Genomic DNA, 24,662 nt, shown 5'->3' with positions numbered 1-24,662 from the left:
TTGTTCTGTGCTTTGAATTCAGATCTGTCAGTCTTTTCCCCCATGCCTTTCTACTCCAAGATTTTATAAATATTCGCCTGTATTTTCTTTTTTTTTTTTTAATCCTCACCTGAGGACATGCTTAGAGAGAGAGAGAGAGAGAGAGATCTCTGACGGGGGATCAAACCGTCAACCTGGGCATGTGGCCTGACCAGGAATCGAACCGGCAACTCTTCAGTGCACAGGATGATGCTCAACCAACTGAGCCACTCTGGCTGGGCTTTTTCTTGGTTAAAAAAAGAGAAATTAGCTATGTAATCAATCTGTTCGTATGTGAAGTAAAGATGATCTTATCCTCTACATTTACCCCGTCACCATATATTCATTAAAGTCATCCATTTATTAACTGAAAATAGCGCCTTAATCATGTGCTGAATCTTTGGATCTGTCATGGGACTTACTCTTTTATTCCATTTATCTATTTCTTTGCCATAACCTTGCTATTTTCATCATTATAATCACTTTATAGTAGGCTTTACTATCTATCTGATAGTGCCTATGCTCAATTTCCCCTACCCAGTATTTTTCAGTTTAAGGTTTCAAAATAACTTTTAATGGGTAATTTCATTAAATGTTTAAGTTATTTTGGGGAGACTTATCATCTTTATAATACTGAATTGTTTGGCCTGGCTGGTGTTGCTCAGTGGTGTTGCTCAACATGTGCACCAAGAGGTCCCTGGTTCAATTCCTGGTCAGGGCACATGCCCCAGTTGTGGGCTTGATCCCCAGTAGGAGGAGGCAGGAGGCAGCCAATCGATGATTCTTTCCCTCTCCCTTCCTCTATCTGAATTAAATAAATTAAGTAAATTGTGAATTGTTGGGTCACAAACAAATCTTTTGATTTATGCAGGGTTTTTTGTTTTTTTTTAATCCTCACCTGAGGATATGTTTTTATTGATTTTAGAGAGAGAGAGGAAGGGAGAGGGGGAGAGAGAGAGAGAAATATAGATATGAGAGAGAAACATTAATAGGTTGCCTCCCGTGTGCAACCTGACTTTGCCCTGACTGGGGATCGAACCTGCAACCTGGGTATGTGCCCTGATCAGGAATCGAACCAATTACCCTTCAGTGCATGGGACAGCGCTCCAGTCAACTGAGCCATACCAGCCAGGGCTATGCAGGTCTTTTTATCTCTCTCATTTTTCTAGATTTTTTTCTAGTATATAGTCTACAGGTTACTTGTTTATTGCTCTTCATTTAAAAATATTTGCTATTTAGAATGAGATTATTTCCCTTTGCTCCTCCCTTCCTGCTACATACGCTATTTCCTAACTGTATTATTCAGAGTAGTTAAGCTAGCAAAATCTGTGTCCTAACAAAATAAAAATTTATTTCTTGCTCACATTTTTCTAGGTGATTCCTCCCCACTAAGTGTTGAGTTGGGGAACCAGGCTCCTTCCATCTTAAAACACAACTGACTGTGGCCTCTAAGTTTGCCATGGAATTTTGTGCAGGGAAGATGTTTTTATGGGCCAAGCTTAGAAGTAGTGGTATTTTCCCCAGTCTGTTGGCCCCATCCTAGGTGCAAGGGGGATGGGAAACGGAGTCATTTTGTATGCCCATGAGGAAAGTGAAATAACACTGTCTGCTATGCTACCTAACTAAACTCTATTAGTCTTGCTTTTCAGTTGATGCTCTTGAGTTTCTTAGTAACCATAGTAGCTGCAAATGATCATTTTTAAAATAATTATACAGAACAGTTTTAAATGTTCCAATTTTTATTGTATATAATCTTTAATGATATTTAAGAAGTGCCCTATTTTCAATATCTTTTTCACTAAATTACAGTATTATATATGGTGTTTTTGAATGAACAAACTTTGTCACCTTGACATTGACCCTGGCATTTTGTATACTGCAGAAATTCTTGATAGCATCTGTCCCTGTTATTGTGGTAATTTTCCCAAGTAAGTCCAGTTTCTCTGTTGATTTTAGGATGACCTCAAGTTTCTTGCCAGGAGGAATTACATGAGTTATATCTTTCCTTCGGGTTCATCCCAAGGGCTTCTGTTTTCTAGCCACACTGTTGTGTTGTGCAGCCGCTGTCTTCGTTTGTGTCAGGGATTCTGACCCACAATCTCTGGCAGTGTTCTTGCCCCCAGGAGTTGTGTGGGTTCTTTCTCTTCCTTTATTCTCTCATCCCTGTGAAGATAAACTGAACAGGCCAGTGGTGCGGACTTCGCCCTTTCTGTTCAAGTTCTCCTTTTTCACACCTGCTTCCTGACACCCAGCGGGAGCTCAGGCCCTGCATTTCCCCTGTTTTAAATGGTGGCTGCAGAGTGTGGTGTTTGTACCCTGTCTCTTTGGGTTCCCAGTTGGATCTGCTGTAGATGCTCCCAGCAGGGGCGTCGAATGTGGTGGGAGCAGGAGGTTCCTCTTTACGTTTCAGATGCCCTGGGAGGTAGGTACATGGTGTTTGGAATCTTATTGTTTCAGTTGACCAATAAAAACAGACATGGGTCCAATTGCTTTTTCTAGTGTTTATTTCAGTGCTTAGGGTGATGCTCCAAAGTGGCTTCAACTCTTACAATTTGTTTTCAACTCTGAAATCTTGTACTTATTGTTTTGTTTCTTGAATAGTTGTTGGTCAACTCCTAAAATGTACTTCCCAGGGTTTGTTTTAATTCACTTACTTTTCATTGGTATACACACACACACACACACACACACACACATCAGTGTGTGTGTGTCTTAAAAACAGTTCTACAAAATTCACACATAACCTTATAAGCTCTGTATTCGGGTATTTTCTATTCCTATTTTATGAAAAAAAAAATTAGGTGTGATACCTTAAATTGATTTTGCAATCTGGTCATGAACTACATGGCTCTGAGGTAAAGCATTTGAGATGGAAAGATTATTTATTCATCTATCCTATGATAAAGGAACCAGCCACATGACATTCTGTGGGAACGACAGGGGAGGGGGCTCTTGACACAAATAACCTTAAAAGGAAAAAAGCTTTATTGAGATATAATTCACGTAACATAAAATCCACCCTTTAAAAGGATACACTTCAGTTGTTTTTAGTATATTCACCGAGTTCTGTAATCATCACATTATCTAATTTCAGAATGCTTTTATCGCCCCCAGAAGAAACCCCGTGCCTAATAGCAGTCGTTCCTCATTTTCCCTCCCCTCAGCCTCTGGCAGTCATGACTCTATACTATTTCTGTGGATTTGCATTATCCGGACATTTCATATAATAGGATCAGTATATGTGATCTTTCTTTGATTAGCTTTTTACTGAGCATAATGTGTTTACTATTTACCCGTGTAGTATGTACCACATTCTGTTTAGCCACACTTGGGTTGGTGGACACTTGGGTGGTTTTGCATTTTAGCTATTATGAATAATGCTGCTGTAAATGTTCGTGTATATGTTTTTGTGTGATCATGTTTTCAGTTCTCTTGGGTGAATATCAAGGAGTGGAATTACATAGGTTATATGGAAATTCTGTGTTTACCATTCCGAGGAGCTACTAAATTTTTCCAAAGCGGTGCATCAGTAAAGTATGATTGTTCCAGTTTCTCTGCATCCTTACCAAGTGGTGCCATTGTCTGTCTTTTTTAGTATAGCCATCTTAGTAAATATGAAGTGGGATCTCCTTGTGGTTTTATTTGCATTTCCCTAATGACTAATGAGGTGGAGCATCTTTTCATCTTACTGGCCATTTGTATGTTTTTGGAGAAATGTCTGTACAAAGCTTTTGCCCATTTTTAAATTGGGTTATTATTTTTTTATTGTTGAGTTGTAGGATTTCTTAATATATTTTACATACCAGTCTCTGATATATAATTTGCAAGTAATTTTTCCCCTTTTATGGGTTGTCTTTCACTTTCTGATGTCCTTTGAAACACAAAAATTTTAAATTTAGACGCAGTTCCATTTATCTATATCTTTTGTTGTTGTTTGTGCTTTTGATGTCCTAGCTAAGACACCATTGCCTGAGCCAAGGTCACAACGATTTACTCCTATGTTTTTTTCTAAGAGTTTTATAGTCTTATCTCTTAGATTTAGGTCTTTGATGCACTTTGAGTTAATTTTTGTGTGTAGTGTGAGGTAGGGGCCCAACTTAATTCCTGTACTGTGGGTTTCCAGTGGTCTCAGTGTCATTTGTTGAAAAGGACTGTTCTTCACCCCTGTCAAAAACCACTTGATAATAATCATGTGACATAAATGTTAAGGTTTATTTTTGGATTCTCAGTTCTTTTCCATTGATCTATTTGTTTATTCTTATACCAGTAAGTACACTGTCTTTTTTCTTTTCTTTTTTTATTTATTGATTTTAGAGAGAGAGGAATGAGGGAGGGAGGGGAAGGAAGGGTGGGGGAGAGAGAGCGAGAGAGAGATTTGTTCCACTTATTTATGCATTCATTGGTTGATTCCTGTATGTGCCTTTACCAGAAATTGAACCCACAACCTTGTCATATTGGGATGACACTCTAACCAACTGAGCTACCCGGCCAGGGCTACACTGTCTTAATTACTATAGCTTTGTGTTAAGTTTTGAAATTGGAAAGTGTGAGTCCCCCAATTTTCTTCTTTTTCAAGGTTTTGGCTATTCTGGGATTTTTGCATTTCCTTTTGAATTTTAGGATCAGTTTGTCAATTTTTGCCAGAAAGGCAAATGGGATTTTGATAGCAATTGCATTGAATCTGTAGTTCAGTCTGGGTAGTATTGCCAAGAATTACATGTTTTTAACTGAATTTACATGAGACAGTATTCACACTAGGAGCAATGTGTTCTGATATTTTCTTCTAGCCTACTCAAGTCTGCTCCATCCCATTTATTTGTTTATTAATTAAAATATTGCTAGTCCCAGCCCACTGAATTGATTTCTCTATTCACTCTCCTGGGTCATTATTTATTGTTTGAAAATCATGCTTCAAGCCAGTGGTCCTGTGCTCTCATCCTAGAGACTTGGGTATAGTTGATCAGAATTCAGCCTAAGCACTGGGGTTTTTAAAAATCTCCCAGGTGATTCCAGTTTGCAGATAGGGTTGAGAACCATTGCATTAAATGAACTAAAATGCAGATACTGCTTTTAAAGCCTGTGCATAGTTGACTGAACATACTGTGGGATGGAAACATGCATACTGCTAGCTGTTGATCCTCACGTGTGAAACCTTTGGTGAAGACTGTATTAGAGAGTTCAGTGCACTTCCTCTTCATGTAATACAATCACTGACATTATTCTCAAGGGAAAGAAAGTATTTTGCTGTTGACTTTATCCTGGGCGAGTGTAGCTGTCCCTGGTCTCCAGAGAGAGCAAGGATAAAGCGAAGTCCCTAGAGAGTGTCTGCCATTTCTTAGGAATTTTTATATCTTCTGCTATTTCGCTTATTAGGAAATGGAGTTATTTGAGAAGAACATGCAGGAAATTCACAGCTATTTTAGGGGTTGTCATATAAAGAACGCTGAAGCGGCCCTGCCCAGGTTGGTTAGAGCATGGTCCCGATACCCCAACCTTGTGGGCTCAACCCCCAGTCAGGGCATGTACAAGAATCAACCAATGAGTGCATAAATAAGTGGAACAATAAATCTGTGTTTTTTCTCTTTCTCTCCCTTCCTCTTTCTTTGAAATCAATCAATTACAAAAAAATAGACCACAGAAGCTATTGGTTACAATTAAGATTAAACTTACCGGATGGAAAAATATCTAGAAGTGGGACTGGTATCCTGTATTAGACTATTAAGGAATATTAGAATTGTGGTGAAAGCACTTATATACTTATTTTACTCATTGATTATTCTATGTTTTGTTTACTTTGTTAACACACTGGCAATTATGCTATATTAAAAAAAATTTTTTTTTTACCCACTTGGGGGAAGAATAGAATCATTGTGTTTATTTTGCTTTTCTTTGATAACTAGTGAGTTGAACATTTTAAATGAGATTTTGGCCATTTATACTTTGGTATATTTATTTTCTTTAGCAGTTTTTCTATTTTTGTGTTCATTTCTTTCCTGGCAATTTTGTATATCAAGGATATTGGTACTTTAATAAACATTACAAATATTTTCCCCATTTTGTCTTGTAGTTTATGATATATTCGAGAACTAAGATTTATTTGTAGGTCATTTTCTTTTAGTTTAGTTTTCAAAATAAATATCTCATTTTTCAAACTTTAAAGTTTCAAAGGAAACATATTTCTAAGAGACAAATAAAAATCTATTACAACTTGTTTGTGTAAAAATTTTTAAAAAATACGTTTTTATTGATTTCAGAGAGAAAGGGAGAGGAAGAGAGAGATAGAAACATCAATGATGAGAATCATTGATTAGCTGCCTCCTGCACGCCCCCTGGTGGGGATCGAGCCTGCAACCCCGGGCATGTGCCCTGACCCGGAATCGAACTGCGATCTCCGGGATCCTAGGTCGATGCTCAACCGCTGAGCCATGTTGGCCAGGCAAGGGCTAAATTTTTTTTAGATTGCAGATCTGTTTGTCTACTAAAATATGCTTGGAATAATCAGCTGCCACCTTTGAACTTGAATTTTAAAGTAACATTTGAACTTGAAGATTTTTCACATCATAAACCCTATAAACTGGAACTTTAAGTGGGATGGCATGGAAGCTGGGTGCTATTCTAAACAGTCAGAAAGGGACGGTAGGTGTCATTTACAAGCTTTCCACTCAGGTTTTAGGCTTGGATACTTTTGGTGTTTACTGCGTTTCCCTTTGGGCACATATGATGACTCTTCTGGGTTGATAGAGAACTCTTGTGCCTTAATTTCTTATTTTTCCTCCAGTAGAACTAAAAAATAAAATTTGCATCAAACTCAGAGAATAGCTTTTAGTGACTCATTCTAATTATATCCTTTAGGTTTTTGCAAAAAAAAAAGGAGGGGGTTTTCCTTTGTGTTTCCAGTTTCTGGAAATACCTGTCCTAAGTAGACTTTAGGGCTCATTAGTTTTTTAGGTTATGGGTGGGAAACTTAATAATTCGTGTAGCACTCCACAGGGAGTAGGCACTAATACTTTCTGTGCATTTCCTGGCACCATTTTTCTCTCTACAGTTTCTAATAAATGAGATGGGCCCTGTCCGGTGTGGCTGAGTTGGTTGGAGCTGTCATCCAGTGCACCGAAGGGTAACAGGTTTGATTCCTGATCAGGGCACATAACTGGGCTGTGTGTTTGATCCCCGTTTGGATTGTGTGCGGGAAGCAGCCAATCTATGGTTCTCTCTCACATGATGTTTCTCTCTCTCTCTCCCCCTCTCCCTCTCTCTAAAATTAATAAAGACATGTCCTTGTTTGAGGATTAAAAAGAAAAATTAGATGGGTCTGGATTCTGGTTCTCCAGCTACCTTCAACTGGGTGGAATCTTTGCTTCCTCTCTTTGTCCCCTACTGCCCTTGGAGGGTGGGGCTTCCAGATTTCTAAACCCTTTGTGTTCTTTCTCCCACCCATCTTTATAGAGCCCTGTCCTCAGGCAGGGTGCTGGGTCAGACAGTGGGGACAGTCTGGGAGAAGTAGCTTCCCTGGAGCTCTGGCATGTCCATCTCCAGGTCTTCCCTGGTTTTGAGTTCAAAGTTCTGATATCCAGTCACTTTAATCTGATTATCGTACGGTCGTGATCATTCCTAGACATTTTAGAAAGGTTTTAGGAAGTTTTGGGATGAGCACATTTAAAATAGACTTCTCACCTTTGTTGTACTCAACAGTGTTTGTTCACATGCTAAGGTACAGTTTATTAAGGGAGAAATGGAACCGTTTATGTTAGCAGGGTTTGACTTACTACCACGGATAATTGTCATTGGGTTGCATGTTTAACTTGGTCATTTTGCCAGGAATATAATCAGATATTACTCCTAGATCCTCAGGTAATTAGGAAGATTGGTGAAGCCCCCACTTTTCTTGAATTAAATGTTTATTATCCTATTTGTAATATGGGATTAAATATGTTACGTGAAGGAAAGGCATTTAATTTTTTTTTGAAAGACAGTTGCAAGTTAAGCATATGGGCAAAATTCTTTTTAGTGACTTGTATTATGTATGTATTTATGAATTTCAGACTTTTTCTTTTTTTATTTACTTGATTTGAGAAACAGCGAAAAACATCGATTTGTTGTTCTACTTATTTATGCATTCATTGGTTGATTCTTTTTTTAAAAATTAAATTTATCTTGATTGTTTAAAGTATTACAGATGTCATCTTTTTTTCCCCATTGACCTCTTCTACTGCACCCCCATCCCCCCTCAGGCCTTCACCACACTTGTCTGTGCCCATGGGTCATGCATATAAGTTCTTTGGTTAATCTCTTCCCACCCCATTGGTTGATTCTTATATGTGCCCTGATTGGGGACTGAATCTGCAACCTTGTCCTATTGGGACAACGCTCTAACCGACTGAGCTACTCAGCCAGGGCTAAACTTTTTTTCTAATCACAAATATAATACATGTTCATTAGTAATATATAAAACAGAACAACAGAAAGAAATAAGACACCTATAATCTGACACCTAGGGAGAATTACTTTGTTGGTTTTTTTAAACCCTCACCCGAAGATATGTTCATTGATTTTAGAGAAAGAGAAACATTGATGTGAGAGAGAAACATTGGTTGGTTGCTTCCCTTACTTGCCCCAACTGGGGATCAAACCTGTATCCTAGCTATGTGCCCTGATTGGGATTTGAACACACAGTATTTTTGGTGCATGGGACGCTCCACCAACCAAGCAACCTGGCCAGGGCAGTATTACTCTTAACCTTTGGGTGTCTAGCTTGTCTGGGCCAAATAAGTGTAGTTTTTATATAAATGGAGATGTTCTAGCTTTTTTTCCCCACTTAGTAACAGATTATGACTTTCTGCATGTGACCAGATAGTGTACTATAGAATGGCTTTGTAGTATTTTTTGTTTCCAATATATCTTTATTGATCGCAGAGAGAGGAAGGGAGAGGGAGAGAGTTGAAACATCAACAATGAAAGAGTCGTCATTGATCGGCTGCCTCCTGCACACCCCCGACAGGGGATCGAGCCCACAGCCCTGGCATGTACCCTGACCGGGAATTGAACCGCGATCTCCTGGATCCTAGATCGATGCTCAGCTGCTGAGCCACGTCCGGCTGGGCTGTAGTATCTTATGATAAAGTATTTTACTGTTATAATTTAGCTAGTCCTCAAATATTGGACACTTACTTGTTCTACAACTAAGGTGAATATAATTATACTCATCTGTTTTATTAAAGCAATGATTTTATTGGATATGCATATTAAAAAGGATGGCCACTAATAATTTTTAAATGATTTTGACCAAAAAACATCGAGCTGAAAATGATGGTGAATATTTCTCTGATCTTGGAATAGGGAGGGGCTTTGAAAGCACAAAAGTGATAGAAGAAATTACAAAAAGATACTTTAGATTTAACATCAGAGAGATTCTTAAAAAGTATCCTTTATAAACAGAATGGCAAAAGCATTTGCTTTTTCTGGTGAAAATGTTTGTAGCACCGCACAAGGTTAATGTCTTTAATTTACAAGGAGCTCTTACAAACCATACAAGAAAAAACCATACCTACTGAAAAATGGAGAAAAGGTGCATACAGTTCATGAGAACTATAGTTATATGGATCAAAGAAATCAAGATTGAAACCAGATATCATTCTTTACATGTCAAATTCACAAAAGTTAAAAAAAATAATCTAGAAATGGCAAGTGAGGTTAACATACAGTTTTCTTCTCTTGGGCTTTCTTTGTTAATTTGTCAGTTTTACCAGGAGGAATAGGGAAGGTTTCCTGTTTCCCATTTCTACCGGAATGGTTAGGGAATAACTTGGACTGTGAGTTTGTCTGATCCTGTACCTTTTTTGAGCATAGTTCTTTGCTTTTATAATTTTGTCTATTTGTATGTTGTTGTTTGTTCAGGTTTTCAAAGAATAGTTTTCCTTAAAAATTGCCCATTTTACCAACATTTTCAGGTACATTCATGTGCTTCTTTTGCAAGTCCTTTTAAAACTACAAACTAGCCCAGCCGGCGTGGCTCAGTGGTTGAGGGTTGACCTGTGAACCAGGAGGTCATGGTTCGATTCCTGGGCAGGGCATATGCCCGGGTTGCGGGCTTGATCCCCAGTAGGGGGTGTGCAGGAGGCAGCCGATCTATGACTCTCTCATCATTGATGTTTCTGTCTGTCTCTCTCCCTCTCCCTTCCTCTCTCTGAAGTCAATAAAAATACATTTTAAAAATGTACAAACTAAAATAAGAAAAAAAGACAAAAATGCAAACTAAATGTAAAAGCATGCTGAGTATGTAGCAGTTGTATTTGCCCTTGTTTTCAGATGTTCTTTGTGATACTCAGCAAGAATCATTTTAATTTTTATTGGAAGGTTTTTGTTTTAAAAATCAGGAGTAGGTGTTGTTAGCTTTTTTGGAATCTACTGAGTTGATATAATGACTTGGCTGCTCAGAGTTTCTGGCCTGTGGATGGTATTGGCCCTGGGAGTAAATCCTTCCTCCTTCTGAAGTGTTAATGTCCCTTTTTAAGGAAATGGTAAAATACAAAGACAACAATTCTATATATTTAAAAATTTTTTTTAATTCTAAAATTCACCCAAATTTTTTAGTTAATGTTTTTTCTTTTCTTTATAAAATCAAAATTTTGGAACCACCGCATATAGTACTTTTGAAAACCCCAATTAACAAACAACAGAAGCACGGTGAACAGTTTTTTATAAGTTCTGGAGTGACCTTGGGAGAAAGTCAGGTGGTGCATCATTGTGCTCCACGTGAAGTTTCCCCTTACTTGCTCTCGGGGCCTGGGCTTTGATCTCAGCCCAGTAGCCTTGTGTGCGAAGGGCAGGTTTTCACATTTCCTCAGTGTGTTGGAATGTATGAAGGGGAGGGGTGTTCCAGTGGCGCTGTGACCAAAGTTCAAGGATGCTCACTGATAACTCAGGCTTGTTTTTATTGAGTGACCCTTCCTGCTTAATTCTTTTCCCAAAAATACATTTGTGTTTTTCCAATATTAGAACTTCTGACCCAATTCTGTATTTTGGTGTATGATAGTTGTTCAGTGGAGTTAGAAAGCCAGTTCTTCCAAATACTCATCTTACTGATCAGCTTTAAAAAATATTTTCCAAAAATACATCTTCATGGGGGTCCATGACTTTCTTTTATCCTTTCAGAATTTTTCTGTGATTTGTAGCTAAAATGAAATTTGGTTAATTTGCAGCTTTGCCCTCATGGAACCTTTAAAAAAATTAACATTTCATTAGCTCTTTAAAGGATTTACAAAGGAAGCATACACATGTTGGAAAATAATTCTGACTTGTCAGAATCCTATAAAGCAAATTTCAGAAGTCACACCACCTCTTATACCCCCTAGATTTTAAGGCGGTTGGATGTTTATCCTTTCTAACCCTTTTCTATGTCCACAAATATGTAGTATGTAATTATACTTTTAATAAAAGTTGGATTATATTATGCATGTTGTGCAACTTATATTTCTGAAAGAACAATGTGTATGATTAGAGTTTAACGGAAAATAAGCTGTTCTTTCAAAGCTTTGCATTCTTTTTTTCGTGTTCTTTCCATTATTCCTAGTCCTCACTAACGGATGTTGCCTTTGTGCCTCCCTTCTGATTCTAAAGTTTTAATAAACATCGCTTAAAATAAATTGATGGTTATGAAGATTTTATTTTGGGAGATAAAGTACCTTTTTTTTTTTTTTGCCTCAAATGCAAAAGTATGTTTTAGAAAAACAAAATTTCTCCATTCATATTCTAATCACTCAAAATGAGTAGTAATATTTTTTGTCCCGAACAGCAAAAGAACGATGTTTAGTGTCTGAAATTAAAAAATATACAGGATCACTGCTGGTTCATTGAAGGCTGAACTGCTACAAGTCTGATGGCATTTATGTGCTTACTGACCTCGGCGCCATCGTTGAATGGTGATGCTCACTCGCCCAAAACAAACAGTGGAGGTGAAAGATTCACAGCATAAGTATTTTCTAATGAGAAATGTATTGATATCTGGCTAAACTGTCATTACCTCGTGCAGTTTTCTTATTTTTTTATTTATTTGAGAGTGAGAGAGAGAAACATGGATCTGTTGCCTCTGCACAGACCCCTACCAGGAATCAAACCTGAAACCTGGGTATATGCCCTGGCCGGGAATTGAACCTGCCACCTTTTTGTGTACAGGACCATGCTCCAAGCAACAGAGCCACCTGGCCAGGGCTCTGGGTTTTGTTTTGTTTTAATTGTAAAATATATGCATAAGTGAAAGTGTATATAAAATACATTCATTTAATAAACAATAAAATGAGCATGTGTACCTAGTGATAAGCCAGCTTAAGTAGAATGTGACCCAGCTTTTATGGAAAGCACGCCCCATTGTATTAATACATTTTTAAGAGGCTTAGAAAGAAGGTGATTTTTGAATAATTAAATCTTTGCTTTTCCCTCAAATGCAGTACCTTTAGTTCATTCTAGTGGCGGCGTTGGAAGCAATGTAGAGTTAAAATTAGAGGCAAGGGCTCTGCTGTCATAGTCCTGATGGGCTCTGACCTCTGCACTGTTACATCTCTTATAAGCTCCAGTACCTTGACCAGAAGGCCCTATCCTGCTTGGGTTTCTTACCTATAAAGTGTGAATCCAGTGGTTCCCAAGGGTTGTGGAAAGAAATCCTTAAAAAGTGTTTGTTGTTTTAAAATCAAGGTCCTGTGCTAGAGAATATGGAATTAAAAAATTGTCAAGGAAGATGCCCTGGGCCATGTGGCTCAGTTGGTAGGAGCATCATCCCATCCCGTACACTAAAAGGTTTTGCGTTTGATTCCCGGTCAGGGCACATACCTAGGTTTCAAGTTCTGCCCCCAGCCCAGGCATGTGCAGGAGGCAACTGATCGATGTTTCTCTCTCTTTCTCCCTTTTTCCCTTCCTATCTCTCTAAAAATCAATGAAAATATCTGCAGGTGAGGATTAAGGGGAAAAAAAATTGTCAAGGAAGAAAGCTCAACTGAGTGCAAAATTGCTTTTACCAGGTATTCTGAAATACCATTTTCCAAAATATTTTGTGCAAATGGAGAGTTGATTTTTTAAGGGACCAAAGGTGTAGTCTGTGATCCTGCCCAGGGATGGGCTGGGACTTGGAGATGTTCCTTAGAAGTGAGGAAGCAACAGAACGAGTTCTAGGAGTGAGAAGTAGATGCCATTCATGCAATGTGCCTCCTGCTAGGTTTATTATTGCTTTTTATTTACCACTTGTTTTTTTCCAGCTAGGTCTTGACTCCGCTAATCGGGACTCCCTGTCTGGTTTCGAGCTTGGACCTCAACAGCACAAGGAAATGGAGCTCAGCGGTGTGTAATGGAAAGCATATGGACAGGTCCACGTCCTGGCATTTAGGTGCGTCTGAAATACAATCCTTCTTGTTCTGTGTTTCACGATAGAGTTGTGCCGACAGCTTGTAGCCTTGAAGTGTTAGAGCTCATTTGTGCTTAACCTTGCCCTTTGCATGTCAGCAATGGTCTTAAACGCAGTTCTGGGAATAATTGTTAGGTTAATGCTAATGATAAAGTCATGGATTCTTTAGGTCACATTCCACATAGATTAAACTAGAAAATTAACAGGCACAGTCTTGCCACTTACACTAATTACAAGGTAGGAGGTAAATATTTTCATTTTACATGCTTTCGAGTTTTTTTTTTGGTCAGCAAACATTTGAGTACCTATGCTGTTGGTGCTCCTGGACAGGGTAACAGGTACAAACCCTGGGTGTAAAGACATTTAAGACCAGTTCCCTGACTCTTTCTCAACCATTCTACAATTTTTTTCCCCCAATCCTCACCTGAGGATATTTTTTCCATTGCTTTTCAGAGAGAGTAGAAGGGAGAGAGGGAGAGAGAGAGAAACATTGGTGTGAGAGAGACACAGCAATTGGTTGCCTCCTGCACACGCCCCAACCAGAGCCGGGAATCGAGACTGCAATGGGGGTCCGTGCCGTTGGCCGGAATCCAACCTGGGCCCTTTAGCCTGCAGGCCAATGCTCTAACCACTGAGCAACACCAGCCGGAGCTGACACCAAGTTTTTGATTTGTTTTTTTCTTTCACATCGCTCCCTCTGTCCATCCCTTTTTCTTTGTCGCCTCCATCATCCCAGTTGCCAAGATTCTTGTACTTGGGTTAACATACTAGCTTCTTGATCTTCCATTTTAAGGTTTTCCAGCAGTAGACTCTTTCTGTTCTCTTCATCTGCCCAGAAACTCAGGTTTCCTAAAGTTGTGTTGTATTTACATTGGAATTTTGAGAGTCTTTTGACCCTGCAAGGGGTTTTCCTTCCTCCACCTCCCACAGTCTGCTGTGAGTAGGTTGCTTTCATGTCCTAAAGACAGGCCATGCTCCCGCCTCCCTTTGGACTCCATGGTGGCCTCCCTCTTGGGACTCTCCATCCTTTGAGCGTGACCTTGGCTTTACTTCCCCAAAGTCATTTCAAGCCCTGTTGGGTTGCATTTTCTCTGCGCTCTCGTGCACAGCTCGATAATGATCATGTAATGCACTAGTTGTCCCAGTCTGTCCAGTTAGATGGTAAATTGCTTCACGTGTATGCCATTTCCACCTCATTGTTCCAACTATTGCGGTAGTGCAGGAAACTGGCCGAATGATTGCTTTATTCCATTTTCTTTGACACTATCGGTACAGGTTCCAACATATTAAGCTCTTACTAAACAGAAGAGAGAAGGCTTGCTAGTTAGTACCTTTCATCTTTGTTATCAAGGGCATACAGATGATAGTTCACTGCCTGCATGTTCATACCTGAGAATACCAGCTCTGCCCAGTGCCTGGAGCCTGCAGACCAGGGTGCCTGGTTCTGATTCAGGCTCATTTTAGAAGTTGGTCCACAGATGCAGAGGAATTCAGATATAAACTGGATAAAAAACTTGGAGGAGTGAGGAGAAATTTCTGTTTTATTAAATAGCAGCTGATTTCTGGGAGGCTGTCCGGTGATTCTGGTGCTTTTGGTTTGTAGACTGTGTGCTGGTGATGTCAGTGCCCCACTTTCTTATTACTAAACATGTTATAAAATGCTCTGTTTATAGTTGGATCAGTAGCAACAAGAGAATTAAATATTTACAGGAAAACTTGGGTTTCAAAACCCTATGTAAACACTGATGATTACAGAGCTTATATAAGAAGGTAGGAAAGGAAGCGTTGTGTAACGGTTACTGTGAAAGTATTCCAAGCATATTAGAACAACTCCAGCCTTTTCAGTTGGATAAGTTTTTTAAATTTCTTTTATTTTTTGATATGTTTTATTTATTTTTATTTTTTGATATGTTTTAAAATCAGTGTGTTAGTGTTAGATTAAGATCAGATGTTTATAAATTGTCTGAGTTGTTTGCTGACTTTCTGTTTGGTATGGGAAAATCTCATCAATAAATTTATCCTATTGCTTCTATGATAATTCTTTTTATGTACAGGTGCTACTTTGTTTTAGGTTTGCCTACAGAACCAGAGCCTGCAATTTGGTAGTTATAAAGGCCCTCTGGATCTGAGTAGTGTTTACCCTTGGATGGACTCTGTTTTATTTAGTTTTCTCTGTGCTGGATTTGAGCTTCCAGAGAAGAGCTCCAACTCCCTTTATGACCTTTCAGTGTGTGTTTGTTAGCACGTGGAGTTTTACTTTGGCCTTCCTCAGATCTGGCTCCCTCCCTCCTCCTCTCAGTTCTGTGATGTGAGAAATCAGGTTATGGCACCTGCTCCCCTCCATCAGAGTGCAGGCTGCACAGCCGCTTGTGTGGGATAGTAATGTAGGGTTTGTTTTGATGTTTGGATTAAGATATATGGCCATGTCTGTGTTTTATGTGTGTTTGTGAAGCCACAGTATCAGAACATGTTCTTTGGATGGAGTCTGATCATGATTACCATGGTTGTATACACTGAAGTAGCATTTACTTTTCTCTTTTCCCAATAGCCACTATTTTTGGACCAGCACCGTCCAATACAATTGTAATGGGAATCACATATGTAATTTTCTTTTTCTTTTGTTCTTGTTGTTGGTCATTACTAAAATCCTCCACCATAGGCTAGACAGCAGACCCATGTGACAGTCCTGGGCAAGAAGCAGTGGTTTGTTCAGGTTGGATATGAAATCTGCATGTGGTACAGGATGCAGCATCTGGCAGCTCCATTCACTAATGTTACAATATGGTTCACAGAAGGACAATGTGCAGTAGTATTTCTCCTCTCTTATGTCCAAGCTGTTGTGATCTTTCTGTAATCACCAGCCTTTCCACATAGCATAGAAGTTGCTCTCGGTGTCAGATGTTGGAGCAGAGGATGCAGGAGGATTGCTTCTATCTGGAACAACACTTGGATAGAAGATTCCAACAGGAGGAGTTCCTTGCATACCTCTTGAATGCATGACTGAAACATTTGCCTGTAGCTTGTCTACCTTTGCTTCCAGTAGCTGCAATTTGACATCAGTAAGCTTGGCCAAGTTACCCAGCGTTACTTGTAAAACGTCGATCTCCGCCAGTTGCTTCCTGGACGTCTTTGAATCAGTGTCAAGGTCGCTTGCTTCATCGTTTGATCCACTGTCATTAATTTCACCACTTCTCTTCCTTTTTGTCCTTGCCACTCATAGAACAAATTCTTCTGTAGCAACTTCCTCCATAGCCACTTCTTGTCCTGGGACACCTAGGGATGATACGTTGGTCCCTGTGCCTGCTCTAGCAATAGGGCAAGAGGCGCGGGGTGTGCTGGACGGGGCGGTTTGTCTAGAGACTGCTTGTTCGGGCTGCTCTGTATTGGATCAGACATCCTGTGCTGCGATGGTTTATTCCACATATGTAATTTTCTAGCAGCTAGCTATATTAAATATGGTAAAAAGCAGATAAAATGAATTTTTAGTAATAAATGTAATAACCTAGTAAAACATCACTTCGAGTAATCAATATAAAATTATTAATGAAATATTTAACTTTCCCCCCTATAGAAACTCTGAAGTCTGGTGTGTATTTTATACTTACAGCACATGTCAATTGGACTGACCTCATTTCAGGTACTCAGCAGTCACATGGGGCTGGTGGCACAGCTCAAGGCCCACATTGCTTTATCTACTGCTGAGTAATATGTTCCCAGCTTGTAAGCTTTTGGAGTTTGGGTATTTAATAATGTAAGCCACTTCCATTCACGGACTGTTAATAATATATACTCATAATTGAATGATACGTCTATCAGCTTCCCCTGTCTCATTTCTTTCCTGTAAAATGGAAGACCTTTACTGTCAAAGGTCTCCCATTGTCTGGAAATGCTTCTGAACCACTTCACCAAATAAATTGATTGATAGGCAGTATTTCTAGCTGTTAATTCATTTATCCCCTGGCTTGAGAAGAAAAAAAATTCTTCTTAACATTTAAAACATATACATATATATGTAATTCTTTATATATATATGTGTGTATATATATATATATATATATATATATATATATATATATTATTGATTTCAGACAGAGGAAGGGAGAGGGAGAGAGATAGAAATATCAAGGATGAGTCATTGATCGGCTCCCTCCTGCAAGCCCCCTACTGGGGGTCGAACCCACAGCCCGGGCATGTGCCCTGACTGGGAATCGAACCACGATCTCCTGGTTCATGGGTTGACAATCAACCAGGCTATAATTCTTTCTTTAAAGTAATTTTCTCTTTTACCCAAAAATCAAATATATTTTATAGCTTATAACTGTCTATGTTAATATTTAGGGTCCAACAAATATTTCTCATTTCTTTTAAAATAAAGAATGGATGACCTAGGAAAACATGAAGTACAGTAGTATTGTTAGATAAAAACAGCTTTTGGAATAGTTGAAGAGAATAAAAGGATATGAGGATACACAGGAAAATCAGAAATTCCTGAGCAGTTAATTTGCAGAACATTAAGAGTGCTAGTTCTGACCACACTTTTGGTTGGTTTTCCTATTACTTGTCAGCAGCAAGTCCTCAGAAGTAAGGGACTTAAGTGTTTAGTTACAGGGAAACTCTGACCACCCTGCTGCTGTTGGGGGAGCACACTAACTCTGACTGCATCAACATGGTGTTCTTATTCAGCACTGGTTTTGAATACCACGTAGTCTCCTTGTTTGTCTTGCCTGCATATTTATTTCAGTATTGTCCTTAGGCAGTGACATAGGTTTAAATATTAAAGTGCTAAACATCATCTCTAAGTTGTTGGCTCTTTCAGCCTCCAAACCTTGCCAACCCTTCACTTGATCTTTTCTAGGGAGTTTTACTTCCAGTTCATGTCAGCTCTCCTGAGCCTTGTCATCTCCCAGGTGACACTTGGGATCTTGAGCTTGGAGAGTCTCCTGCCTGCACACATCCTGTCCTGCCTGGTTCTCATTTCTTCTCCTCCAGTGGTCCTTGTTCCTTGGACACTGCTACTCTCTGGCTTCCTTTTGCCCCCCTTGGCCTTTTCCATAGCTGTGGACGCCTTAGGGAGTCATGTGACTGTCATCTTACCAGCATCTTGACTTCCTCACTCTCAGCTGGCCCTGTAACTTGCTGACCGTCCTCAGTGGCACAGTCCTACTATTTAATTTTTCTACATTTCTCCCCCCCCCCCCCACTTGCACTCTGCTGGAGAGAAACCAGACACCAAGGTGACTTTCTCTATTATATATTTACAAGTGCTGGGCTCAGCTAGACCCTTGGCTTTTTTTTCCTCTTTATGTCATTCTTTTTACTCAGTCTTTCCCCGGTCTCATCCTCAGCCTCCTTCCTCCCCACCATGACTCCCATTTATTAGCTCATTAAGAAAATAAGTCATCAGATAACTGCTCCCTCAACTTCCTGCCCTCTTACCTCATCAAGCATTGAGAAATAGTAACTATCTGTACATATCTACCCACTTGATTCCACAGAGGATATGAGGCAATCACTACAGATGGTCATGTGGAACTGCTGTGATAGATTATAAACATTTTCCTACCAGAGTTACAGGAGCACTGCTGATCGCTCCCTGTGGCATAGATAGAACTTCTCATCTCTGGTTTGTGATGATGCTTTGTGTATTAGAATTGGTATAACCTTTGGAGAAGGGTAGGTTAAAGTACCTCCCAAGAAGACATTGCTCCTCATGGCATAGTCAGGACTGGAATCTCCATTAGTAGCCTTGCTTTAAGTATTAAATAGTAGTAAAAATACTTTAGGTAGATTTTTTTGGTAGTTAGAAGAAAGTTGATAATGGATGTACCTAGAACACAACCTGAAAGGTACATGAGGACAGAAATGGAGAGTTTAAGTCTCCCTCTAGCTTATGCTACTCCCCTCTCTGGAGGCAGCCACTTCTACCAGTTTTTGTGTTTCTTTTGTATATCCTTCTAGAGATCGTCTTTAAGTTTTTAATTGTGAAAATTCAAATGTAAGGAAATAAAAGAATAAATACTCATATGCCAGATGAGCAGGCCTAATAAATCCTACCATGTTGTCTTTGCTTTAGGATTAAAAAAGAAGTAGAAAGAAAGAAAAAACATTTTAGGTACCCTCTTTGCTAATCTCATTTCCCTCCCTCTCCTAGAGGTAATTTTTTAGTCCATATTTTTACTTTTGTATTATGACATGTTTATGTATCCATAAACTCATATATAGTATTGACTGCATGATTTAAAACCTTAAATAAAAGGTCTCATGTGGTAAGTGTTCTGCGGCATACTTGCTCATTCAGGAATATATTTTCAAGCCACGTTGACCCAAGTGGCTAGAGTTCCTTTGTTTAAGTGCTGTTTTATTTCACTGTTTAAACATACCAAACCTTATTTGTACATTCTGTTCATGTATTAGTTGTGGACTATAAAAGTAGGGTGGAATAGGCTGAGAAATGGTAATGCTGGACCATAGTGCACACACATCTTGAACCTACTAGATGTTAACAAATAGTTTTCCCAAGTATTTGAGCCTATTTACATTTCTAACAACAGTGGGAAAATTCCTGTTTATCCACAGCCTTGCTAACACTTGGTATTATTCAACTGTTTTATTCTGGCCATTTCTAATGGGTGTGAGATGATATCTTTTTAAAAAAAGGGGGTAGGGATATGCCACAGTTTTTTACCCATTCACTAGTTAAAGGTGAATGTTGTTTCCAGGTTTTAGCTATTGTAAATAAAGCCATGGTAAATATTTATGTACAGACTTTTGTTTGAACATAGTTTTCATTTCTCTGGGTAGGTACGCTGGAGTAATATTGCTGGGTCTTTTTTTTTATAAATATATCTTTATTGATTTCAGAGAGAGGAAAGGAGAGGGAGAGAGAGAGAAACATCAATGATGAGTCATTGATCAGCTGCCTCCTGCACGCCCCCGACTGGGGATCGAGCCCGCAACCTGGGCATGTGCCCTGACCGGGAATCGAACCCCAGTCGCCTGGAAACCAGGTTGATGCTCAACCGCTGAGCCACGCCCGGCCGGGCTATTGCTGGGTCTTTATATGAAATGATCAACTGTTTTTCCAAAGTCGTCATACCATTTTATATAACTATCAGGAGTGTATGGTGCCCTGTCCTTATCACACTTGGTATATTGTCTTAGCAGTTTTTCTTATACAGTCATTCTAATAGGTATGTCACATATTCTTTTAACCCAAAGAATTAAAATTAAAAATTCTATATTAAAATGATCTGAAGTAATTGATTTTTACCTTCTTTGGTTAAATGATCTTTTTACCCCCTTTAATTCAAAATCAGAGTGTTGTGTTAGGGTAACCAAATAATGATAAAGAGGCGGTATTCTGCAGCATAGCATATGCAGGCTGCTGCTAGAAAATTAGGTAAATGTATTTTTCTTACTATCATCAAAGTTCATTAAGCTATGGAATCTTTGATTTACTGGTTGGATTTTTTTTGGTTTTATTTCTGGAAAATATGTATTTAAACTTTATAGCAAAAGAACATTGAGTCCACATTTTAATGACATCATCCACCTATTTGTGTAATTATTACCCCCTCTCCAGTCTTTCAATAAGATTTAATTTGAGGATGCTTGTTCCATTACTAAAAACAGAAGTACAAAACCACAGACATAGGCCAACACTGTTAACTGACAGTGCGAGATATTTGAGGCCCATTGGGTAATGACTTTCCTGCACTGACGCCACCAGGCACGGTTTACAGCATGGGCTTCCGGATTCCCAGTGCGGTGCTGTTTTTCTGCTGTCCCTTGTATTTTTCTGCGCGGTGCTGACCAGGACACCCTGTGATGTGTATCTTAAGTTTGAAGGATGCTATCTTTCCAGAGGATTTACTTTCAGAGTTGGATACGCTTTTTGTACTTTCATTGCTGAATTCTGGCAGGTGCTGTCAGCATACATTCCTCATTGTGCTTTGAGATTATGAATGAGTGGGCTTCCTTTAAGTATCTGCCAGGGAAGCCAATTTAATGAGTCTTCGATAGTCAAGGTGCACAGTGAATTTATTCATCTTACCCAGATGTTTACCCTTTGTTATGATTCTTTCATTTGAAGGAAAATAACACCCAGCTGGTTTAAAATTCGTACTGATCCATTTCCTTTTGAGAATTTAGTAATGGGGGTTTTTCTAAATAGGTTGTCTTACCAGATTTTCTCTCCTTTTTTCCTATTGTTTCACCATTCCAGTGAGAAGAGGGAAAGGAGAAGGTGTGCTTATTTCTACCCAACATCCCATTGGCCAAAACTTAGTCACACAGCCACGTCTAGCTGCAAGGGAGGGCTGGGAAACGTTGCCTGAATTTAGTTGGTGTGTGCCAGATTAAAATCAAGGGTTTTTATTATGTTAATTCTTTTTTTAAAATACAGGACTCTATTTTATTTATTTATATTTTAATCCTTACCTGAGGATAATGCTTCCACTGATCTTAGACAGAGAGAGAGAAATATCGACTGGTTGCCTCTAGCATGTGCCCCATCCAGGGATTGAACCTGAAACCCAGGTATGTGCCCTGACCAGGAATCGAACCTGCAACCTTTTGGTGTACAGAACCACATTCCAACCTGAGCCATTCGGCCAGGGCTATTATGTTAGTTCTTAATTGAATGAGAGAGGACTCTTAGAGACACCTGGTAGTCTCCTACACTTTTGCTAATGAAATAGAGAAGTTGCCATGTGAATCAAAACAATGCATAGCCAGAAATAAGTTGGATATGAAATGAAAATGTATTCTAAATCTACTTTTCTATAAGTTTGAAAATTTCCAAAATAATTTTTTAAAAACAATTTTGTTTTATAAATTACCCTTTTAATATTGTAACACTAGAGGGTGCTGTTAGTCAATACATTTACTTTTAGTGTTTGTAGAATTTTATTCCCCCCAGGTTGGTTTATTACAAAGTAGTTTTGTTCATATGATAATCCTAAATATCCTTGTTGATTTGCTCAGTGCCCCTACTGTTAGGAAACTAAAATGTCACTATGTAACATTTATTTGGAAAGGCAAAAATAGATAATCACCAAATGTTTATGGGTTTGTTTGGTTTAAATACAGTTTAGATTTTGTCCTTAAAGCGAAAACATAGATCAGAGATTACATTAATCACATTCAATATTTGGGGTTTTTTTTAGAGAGGAAGGGAGAGAGAGAACATTGATTTGTTGTTCCACTTATTTATGCATTCATCGGTTGATTCTTTATGTGCCCTGACCAGGGATTGAACCCACAACCTTGGCATAGTGGGACAATGCTCTAATCAACTGAGCTATGCAGCTAGGGCCAAATTTGGTATTTTCTTTTTTTCTTTTTAAATATATCTTTATTGATTTCAGAGAGAGGAAGGGAGAAGGAGATAGAGCTAGAAACATCAGTGATGAGAGAGTCGTCGTTGATCGGCTGCCTCCTGCACGCCCCCGACTGGGGATCGAGCCCTCAACCCGGGTATGTGCCCTGACCAGGAATCAAACTGCTATCTTCTGGATCTTAGGTCGATGTTCAACGGCTGAGTCACGCCTGGCCGGGCCAAATCTGATATTTTCAAGTGCATAATTATTTCTGAAGAAACAAACTTTTCCTCCATATTTAGCCAAATTTAATCTTTTAGTTGTTTTGTCTTATTTTTTTTGTCTTAAATTTTTACTACCTTATATAGATGCTAAAAATTGTTACTGCTAATTTTGCTTTCTCATACAATAAGAGGGGCATAACTAAAACTTGGAAAACCAGAAGAACAGAAAGAGAAAACAATTATAATTCCATTTTACAGAGAATTCCACTGTAAACTGCTTGGTGCAACACCGTCTGCTTTCTGAGCACATTGCACATATATGTATACTACTATGCTTTAAAAAGACAGACACCATCCGAGTTAATGCTACTGTACAGGATGTTTTTTCTACGTTCATTTTGTAACTGGCTACTTTTCTGAAGTATCTTATTCCAGTGCTTTTTAAAAAAACAACAACAAAACCCCTCATTTTTGCCCTGGCTGGGTTGCTCAGTTGTTTAAAGTGTCATCCCCATATGCCAAGGTTGTAGGTTCGATCCCCGGTCAGGGCACATACAAGAATCAACCAAGGAATGCATAAATAAGTGGAACATCAAATTGATGTTTCTCTTTCTCTTTCTCTCTCTCTCTTACTCAAAATCAGTTAAAAAACACACCACCCTCATTTCTGGGTAGACGGACTCATTACCTGTAAATAATTCTTTTGTCTACCCTTTTCCATTATTTAAACTTTAAAATATTTTTCTTATTGTATTAATTAGAACTTACAGAACAGTGTTCTATAATGGAGGTTCTCAGACTCCCTTCTGTTTCTGGCTTAAAATGGGTCCCCTCTGGATTTTTCAATGTTTAAGTAACTCCCCCCCCCCCTTTTTATATTATTTTTATTGATTCCAGAGAAGAGGGGAAAGGAGATGGGGAGAAGAGAGATAAACATCAATTGGGCTGCCTCCTGCACACACCCTGACTAGGGATGAGACCCACAACCTGGGTATGTGTCCTGACAGGGAATTGAACCAGTGACCCTTTGGTGCACAGGACCATGCTCAACCAACTAAGCCACACTGGCCAGGGCAAGATAGGGATTCTTTTTGAGGACATTTTTCTCCTATGGCAGAATTTCCTAAGGGTTCTATTAAAAAATCGATATTGAGCTTTATCGTATGCCTTTTTGGTTTTCACTGATTCTACATTTTTTTCTTTCCTCTGCCTGTTGATGTGAGCTGTAGTGCACAGTAGCTCTTCCCTCTTGTGTGTCGTCCAGTTTGGGAGCAGTATTCTAGAATCCTGCAGGGACGAACGGCTCTGCATCCTTTCCCAGCAGCGGAGCTGTCCAACAGGATAGGAACCAACTTCCTTAAGGCTCAGAGATGTTTGCCTGGGAAGCAGGCAGGGCCCTGTGTGGCTTGAATGGAAGGTCTCTATTCCCCTGTGGCCTTGGGAAGTTTGTGTAAGAGCCCCCTTGGGTGTACTTACCAAATTTACCACATCCGTTCCTTATTTCCTAGCTAATTTCTCTGTCCCTTTAATGTCTTTTTACTTCCTTTAGGGTATCTTGTTGCTTATTCTTTGTTTTTCAATTGTAAGGGTGTTTTTACAGTTTCAATTCAGACTCTGGCCCAGCAGCTATTTGGGAGAAAGGGTGAAACTTGTGAAGTTGTTAGGCTTTCTTGGTTGATAATTATTTTTTCTCTCTCTTTGGCATCACGG

General features: G+C 39.1%; 1 protein-coding gene across 2 annotated transcripts in view; it reads left to right on the top strand.

Annotated features, from left to right (window-relative positions):
* SLC23A2 (solute carrier family 23 member 2) overlaps positions 1-24,662 on the top strand; it is a 104,940-nt gene that overhangs the window by 7,201 nt on the left and 73,077 nt on the right. Inside the window, exon 2 of one of the 2 annotated variants that reach the window (XM_081148712.1) lies at positions 13,263-13,390. The gene's annotated coding sequence lies outside the window, so the exon portion shown is untranslated. Of the gene's footprint in view, positions 1-13,262; positions 13,391-24,662 lie in introns of those variants that run through there. The other variant, XR_013999622.1, reaches the window with a different exon arrangement.

The sequence above is a fragment of the Miniopterus schreibersii genome, assembly GCF_964146895.1.
Source record: "Miniopterus schreibersii genome assembly, chromosome: 10".
NCBI classification, from domain to species: Eukaryota; Metazoa; Chordata; class Mammalia; order Chiroptera; family Miniopteridae; genus Miniopterus; species Miniopterus schreibersii.
Note: the sequence above shows the minus strand (reverse complement) of the source record. Positions and strands in the feature narration are given on the sequence as shown.